Source organism: Ascaphus truei, chromosome 8, assembly GCF_040206685.1.
Source record: "Ascaphus truei isolate aAscTru1 chromosome 8, aAscTru1.hap1, whole genome shotgun sequence".
Lineage (NCBI taxonomy): Eukaryota > Metazoa > Chordata > Amphibia > Anura > Ascaphidae > Ascaphus > Ascaphus truei.
In genome coordinates this window covers 10087297-10095530 of record NC_134490.1, presented here as the reverse complement: position 1 = coordinate 10095530, position 8234 = coordinate 10087297, and positions in this window count along the sequence as shown.

The window sequence follows — 8234 nt, the reverse complement described above, 5'->3', positions numbered from 1 at the left end:
ATCCTGTTGCTTCTGCTCCTGGTAAGTGATGTGTTGGGCTCCTTGATATTTAGAAAGCTTTTGGATCTATCATCTTCTGCAGGGCAGGGCACTGAGAGTCTGTCTGACTGTCTTGGTCCTTAACCCTTCAATGCTGGTGCACAGAGTTGTAGGAATGTCTGCTATGGGACAGGTTAGAACTTTCTCTAACTGTTGGTGTTATTATTTTACTGTTTCAATATCCTTTCAGGAACCAAATAGCTTTAATCAATTATCCCTTAGAGTTGTGTGTTGAGAACAAATTATGTGGTATCAAATACAAATAATGCCATATCACAAATGCACTTTGCTGGTCATGCAATTATGGCATTTAATTACCTCAAACGAGAAGATTCAGTAAGTTTTGATAAAAGGTATCAGTGCTCAATGCCGCAGTAACTGCGACACAGGTCAAAGGATTGAGCTCTGCTACCCCTTATCTGAATTTATTGAATCCCGGCGTAAGAGAGGTATTTTATTCTGCGCCTCTTGTCGTTGATGTATCAATGTAATTATCAGCATCATCCTTTTTGCTCGGCTGTTGTCAGCTGGTGATATTGGGAGCGTCAACAACAGGGCATTTTATAAAGGATTGTATTCAAGTCTGCATATGTGCTATTGTATTCCCCTTTTACCGAGCTAATTCTGTATCAAATGCAAGCAACTTCATTTACAAGCTCTGTGTAGCAGCGAGCGTTTCATTTTTACAGCTAACCTTTCTTTGCAATAATTCGCAGACCCCAATTTCTTTTTAAACCCTCAATGCTGCAGCAATATTACACAAGCCACATCCCAGGATGAAGTTACAATCCAGGACAGGTAACCCTCATGACTTGCTAGTGTAACCCTGTTTACCCGGCTCCAAAGGAGGTTACATCAGATTGATTATATACATGGCAGTGCTCAGTCTCTAATACCTCCCCAGCACCCTGGGAAAGGTGCAGGCTGGGCGTGAATAAGCAGATAGAAATAGGATGGGCGCCAGGAACATTTGTAAAACATAAAAGGTGCTTTATTTAACATCCGTCAATATGGCTCCACAGGTATTGACATACATTACGCTTGACAGAAACTCGTGGCAAAACATAATACTCTGAACTTCATCCCTTTGTAGCTCCCACTGCTACGCTAGGGAGGTACTTTGCTTGTTACCCATAGTAAGGGATAAACTGGCAGTCTCTTGCATAGAGTTAGTGATGCCCCATGTTAAATTGACCTCCTCTGGCCTCCAGTATTTATATCCCGCTACTGGGTACCGCATACTTCTTTCATGCTTTCTCTCAAAGTGTAGCAGGGTAGTCCTCCGCACCTCTGGGGGGAGCTGATGCAGCTCTTCGGAGTTGTGGTGGCCATGTTGGTACTCCTAAAGGACTGGGGAGAGGATATCCCCTCCTGGAACAGGATATCCTCTGGAGTAGAGCAAGGGCATATTCAGAACTGCTGGGGACCGTGGAGGAGAAGGTTGTGTCCTGGGAGCCAGTAAGGCTGCCTAGGATTAGAAGAGAACTAACTGGATACCACTTGGTCCAGATGGGCCAGTGATCCAGAAAAAGCCATCCTATATCAGCACTCAATATCACTCTAGAGGGACTACTATGCAAATATAGATGGTAGACTACGGAAATAAGTAGCACCGATTTGAGTGATTAGTATTCTGTTTTAGTTAAAAATATTTTTTATTAGTACCATAATAGTAAAATAATGGGGATTAAAACATGAAATATACCGGAGTGGAGAAATACCACTCGACCTCCTGGTAGGATGGTCAAATATATATGGGACACAAATGTACTCAAAGGATGGATAGATATATCCAATGGACTATGTAATACACTTTCCAGCCGAACGTATGGTACAATGTATATAGAGATTCCCTCAATTGCGACCATTAATAGTGCACACCATTAGAGGTGCTCCCCCAGTGACATCTGCAAGGGGATAATACCTGTATAGTAACCCAGACAAATGCTCCAAATCAACCTAGTCATAGGATGGAATAATCCTATACTGCTACACAATATTTATTTATTTTATTTATTTATAAAAAAAATTACCAGGAAGTAATACATTGAGAGTTACCTCTCGTTTTCAAGTATGTCCTGGGCACAGAGTAAAACAAATAATACATGGTTACAAGTACAGTTACATAAATGAGCAGGGTATACATTATATACAAGACATTGCATGCACAGTTAGAGATAATTTATATTATGGGCGTATGAAACAGTTACAGACCAGATTAAAGTGTGAGACAGCCTTAGATTTGAAAGAACTTAAGCTGGTGGATATGAGAGTCTCTGGTAGGTTGTTCCTGTTTTGGGGTGCACGGAAGGAGAAGGAGGAACATCCGGATACTTTGTTGAGCTTTGGGACCATGAATAGTCTTTTGGAGCCTGATCTCAGGTGATAGGTGCTGTATATGGTAGGGGTGAGGAGCTTGTTCAGGTAGCTGGGTAGTCGGTGGTTTGGGGCATAAGTCTCAATCACAGTGCTCAATCCAATTCTGAACCTTTAGACAATAATGAGTATGAGTCCACATATCATGGTGACAGGAAACTGTATCAGCCAGCAGGTAGAGTAATGAGACCCAGTGCTATATGGATGCAGCAAAAAGACACTCAGTGTAATGGCAATAGTCCATGTGTCATAATAAAATGAAGGGATAACATACCGTTGTTGTATGGGACTCGGCCATACCAAACCCTTATGCTGCAGCACTATTCCAGGTCATCCAGTATCCCTGTGAGGGAGAAATATACTCACAGCAGGCTTGTTCCAATGCAGCGTGCAGCACGCTCAATATTCACGTAGAGGTTGAAATCCAAAGATTCCTGCAGTGCACAGCCAAATAGGGTAGAGGACCAGCAAGGTGTAGTTTAAAAATATACTTTATTGAAACAGCATGGTACAGGGGACACACACTCTGACGCCTTTCGGACTGGTATAGTCCTTAGTCATAGAGCTCTATGACTAAGGACTATACCAGTCCGAAACGCGTCAGAGTGTGTGTCCCCTGTACCATGCTGTTTCAATAAAGTATATTTTTAAACTACACCTTGCTGGTCCTCTACCCTATTTGGCTGTGCACCGCAGGAATCTTTGGATTTCAACCTCTACAGGTAGCTGGGTAGCTTGCCCAGAAAGTATTTGAGGGTGAGACAGGAGAGGTGAACTTTGCGCCTAGACTCTAGTGATGACCAATCTAGTTCTTTGAGCATTTCGCAGTGATGTGTGTTATAGTTGCATTGGAGAACAAAACGACAAATTGAATTGTAGAGGGTGTCAAGTTTGCAATAAGGCACAAAAGGACGTGCTCTGCCTAGGGAGATAAGCAGATAGATGGACCTACCACTAAGGTTATAAAGTGGTCGGACAGGTAGGTAGGTGGGTATCCCTACAGTGTGCCTAGCCTAAAAACGATGGTAGGGGCTGAGTATTTAGCTCCTATGTAGACAACAGCAGTATATTTGTGTGTGCACAGCCAAGCACCAAATGACAGCTAGAGGATGCTAAAGTCCCTGTAACAAAGGCAATACGGTGTATGGACAGGTGGGTAGGTGTGTGTCCCGACTGTGTCCCTAGCCTTATATACCGATACAGGAGATAGTGGATTGGCTGAATGTAGATGTGCACAAACAATACATCGTGAGCCTGTAAAGACTCAATATGATTGTGAACCAGTACTAAATCCCTCCTGTATGGTGACGTAGCAGGTAGGTGTGCTGAGTATGAGTGATCCGTCTGAAGGTAGTAGGGAATTGAATGGCACCATCACTGTAGGATATAACAGTCCATAAATCAGCAAGTGCATCTACTTGGCTTCCCAAAAGGAGTACAAGTAGCTGACAGCAGTGATGTTGGCAAATTCAAAGTACTTGCGTTATCATGATGGCAGTATCCCTGGTGGAACTCCATAGGCTATATTATGGGCCTTACTCAACTAAGTCTGTCAGCTCTGTTCACGGAGGGAGAGGAGTCACTGCCTGCTGCTGCTATCTGGCCAATCCCCTGCCCTGTCTGAGAGCTGTTCCTGCCTCCTGACCAATCCCCTGCCCTGTCTCAGAGCTGTTCTGAAAGCTGATTGGCTGGAAATAAACACATTGGAAATAAACACATTGCAAGCTAAAAAAATTCCGGGCATTACTGATTTGTTAGAATTCCGGGCATTATCCAATCAGAGAGCAGGGATTTCAATAATGCCCGGAATTTTACAGCTTTAGCCTATAATATTACACTGGCAACACACTTTATTCGAGCTCGGCTAGTCCCACGAATTCGGGTATACCCGGGTGTATTGAGGTTTGTGACTGTTTTCTGCCCGAGTGCATTGAGGTATTTTGCAGGCAGGGATTGAAGCATTTTATTCCCGCTGGCTGCAATACTGCACAGCATATATATATATATATATATATATATACTGCATTACAATTCATGAATTTATGCCATCTGGTAGACACGCGAAGCATTGCAGCCTATTAAATCCTAATCATTATCATTTAACAGATCAGCCGCCCGTCAGCCAGGCATGAACCCAGGCTGGGAAGGCAAACGCAACGGGGCTTGTCAGAGGTGAGGAGCGGCGCATTCCAGGTATCTGCCAGGTACATACAGGGTATTTGCTCGAATAAAGTGTGTCGGTGCAGTACTTAATGTACTACTCGGAACAACTTCATTGTACAGGTAGAACACTTAGGACAGTGTTTAGCTACTGGTGGGCAGCAGCGTCCTGGTGTGCCATGATCCTCTACCAAGGGTGCCGCAACCTCTGTTGTGCCATGACCTTCTATGGGTGCCACAGCTCCTGTGAGACACACTCAGCCAGCTTCTCAGAAGGCTGTATGTGCACAGAGCGGCTGTGATGCACTTTTCTCTCCTTTCTTAGCCTGGGCCAGAGGAGAAAGGAGATGCAAATCTCGGCCTTTCCATCTCCAGGTGGCTGACATATTTCCCTGGGCCTTGGACTAGAGTTTCAACCGCCTTTAAAGCTAGGGGCCACTATGCTCGGGCTTGGAATGCCTCAGCATGTCCTGAATCCCTTGTAGGGATCCGAAGGGAAGATGTGTCTAACCTCCGTGGCTGCGGTGCCTGAATTGCTCGCTGGGGGCGCCTTCCTGATGGGACTCAGTCCCCATAATCCAGCGCCACAATCGGGCTTCTACCGCCGTGCCCAAGGTGTCTGCAATACCAGGATCCCTCCCCAGGAGCTTCCCGTCACTCCAGTCACCGATACTTGCCCGAAATGCTCACCAACTCTCTGGAACCAGTGAGTGGCTAGCATTTATAGATGTCTCCCCTCCATTCAAAACAATGGAGGGATGGTGCCCGGCCAATCAGAGCGTGGTGGGAAGGAAAAATGGGCCAATCACAAGGAGGGGGCATGACTACAAGACTGTCCGTTTGCAGATCGTCATGTCAGACCGAGCGGGAGATGCAAAACCATCCAATCGCAGAAGCGTCCACGATCGGCATTGCCAGCTGAGATCATCCGAGCTGGAGTTCCACAGGGGCGGATTGATGTGGCGCCAGTCATAAAAATAGCTCTGCTTTTGGGCTGTGTGCAAAACCAGAGGGTGCCCTTTGTACCCAACCCACCCTGAACACTGGCCTTTGTTCTTCACCTTCCAAATCCTTGAAAACAGCCCAGAAATGGAGTCTTGCATGCCAATACATGGGTATCCCATCTCCAGCAAAGAAAACAGGTGTCCAGCAGTGGGGCATGGCTCTGAGGGTGAAAGTGTCTCTGGCTCTCTATGTCCAGCAAAGGTGGAACTACATTTTTACATGATTTGGGGGAATACATGCATTGGAAATCCCTGTGCCTTACAATAACCCAGGGTTTATGGGCAGTGACCCTGAGGAAAGGGACAGCAGGACTGGGTTTAACCTTTATTTTAACCTTCCTGCTGCCCATTGTGTCACAGTTGAGCCTTTATTGTAACATGCTGTGAAGCTGCTTCTCTGTGCTGGAGAAGGTTTTACATCTCTCCATCAGCAACGGGGAGCTGCTTCATGGAACATTGAATCATGGCCATTGAATGGAGGTGCTAATAATGCTTAGAGGACACATCAACAAAATGTCTAAGCATCTGGACACGTAACCTTTAACACAATCACCGACTTCAGGTTTTTCAGTTGTCTTTACCCTGATTTCTGCCAAAAGCCTCTTATTTTCTTCTAACATGATCTCACTTTGATAGTCACAGACCGCATCGTCTTCTTCTTCCACCTATCTAGCACATAAATAATTGACCAAATTAGTATTGCTAATTCCTTAACAAGAAATGCCACCATCAATTAAAACCAGCATCAGATCCACGTGGTTCCTCAGTCAGACCGCTGGGGGAACATTAAAACATTACCTTCCTTGTTGCCAGAGGGACTTGCAAAATGGGAGCAAAAAGGACAGGTTCATCCCATTGTGTTCTATGCAGCTTTGTCATTGACGGCTGTAGACCGAGGAATATCCTACGCGCGTGTGTGTGTGTGTGTGTGTGTGTTTAATAAATCATTTCTGTACTATGAGAAAATACTTGTAGCATTAAAAAAAAACTTTGAATTACATTTTTTTTAAACTTTTATATTTTTATTGAGATTTTTCAAATATAAATGGGGAGGGGAGCGGTACAGAAGGGAAAAAAGGGGGGGGGGGGAAACAACCATTTTGTAACACAATTTCTACGGTCAACAGTCACATTACATCACATACATTGTTTTTATAATCCACATATCATTCTCCTCACTCCCAAATTCTCGTTTCTATTACAATCATATCCCACATCCCAAGGTTCCCATACTCTACCAAACTTGTGGTATGATGCAGACGTGAGTCTCTCCATTAGTTGGACATCATTAACCCTTCTAATGATCTCTCCTGGAGGGCGGAAGTGTTTTATTCCACGTTGCTGCTACAGCTCATCTAGCCCCCGTTAAAATGTGCGTAATCCGTTTAACTGTATAGTGGTTCACATCCTTCATGGCCTTAGCCAGAATAATTAAAACTGTGTATAGCAACATCTTAATCCCCGTCACATCTTCTATTCATTTCAGAACTGACCTCCAATATTTCTGAGTAACTGGACAGAACCACCAAATATGACTAGGATCCCCTATCTGCCCACAACCCCTCCAGCATCCATCAGTAGCTTCCGGGAACATTTGCTTTAACTTCTTAGGGGTGTAATACCAACGCAGCAAAATGTTATAAATATTCTGCTTCGTTACTGTAAATATAGAGGTTTTGCCTACATTGTCCCAAATATCCTCCCAGTCCTCTCTTGTTTTTGTATTGTGTTTGAATGAGCTGTAGATAAATGAACTACGGAAATCAAGGCTACCTGAATGCTACTGGAGGGGTCATTCATACAGGGAAGTGGGTTTTACCAGTGAAGGATTGATATTGTAGTATAACAGATTGTGTCTTTTTTGGAATGATCAGTGTTGGGGATCCTGGCACTGGTAGCACCCGAGCTTCTTAGCATCTAGCAGGGCCATGAACTATAGGGGGGCTGTAACTGAAGTGACCCCTGTGGGGGATAATACAAGGTTAAATTGTCTAGATTTTGATACCAAGTTATTAATTTTTTTGAGACAGTCGCCATGTTGTATGCTAGGCATTCACAATGTTTTGACACGTCATGTCCATATTGTTATTGTTATTTGGTTGCTATAGTAATCTCCCAACTGTAAGGAATCCACTACTGGCTTTGACTATAGCCTTGCAGACCTATGCAGTTGCACGCTTTCTCTGGCAATCTATGGCACATGTGCTGCTTCTCATTGCAGCTTCTGCCCTGTGCTTCAGCATTGGAGGAATACTCACACACCCTGCTCCTGTGATTGGATCTCCGCCCTTTATATCCTGGGTGTTGGCACTGAACCAGTGCCGAGCATAACTCCTACCTGGGACGTTACTGTCTCTGCCACAAACCGCCCCAGGCCTCTCTCCTAGCGTTCTTACCTTCCAAGTTCCTGAGTATCCAGAGGCCTGTTCCTGTCTCCTGTGCTGAAGCGTTGTTGCTAGCACTGGTACCTGCTGCATTCACTCCTAGCAGTGGCTACCCCTAGTTTCCTGCGGCCTGCTGCTATCTCTATGCAGTGGCCTGCCTTGGACTTCTGCGCTGAAGCATTGGTTTCCCCAACGCTGCCCTGCGGTGTACTTCGGCCAGCCTGTTGTCTCCCCCTGCTGAGACGGCGTCATGGGCCGAGGCCGCTCCTCG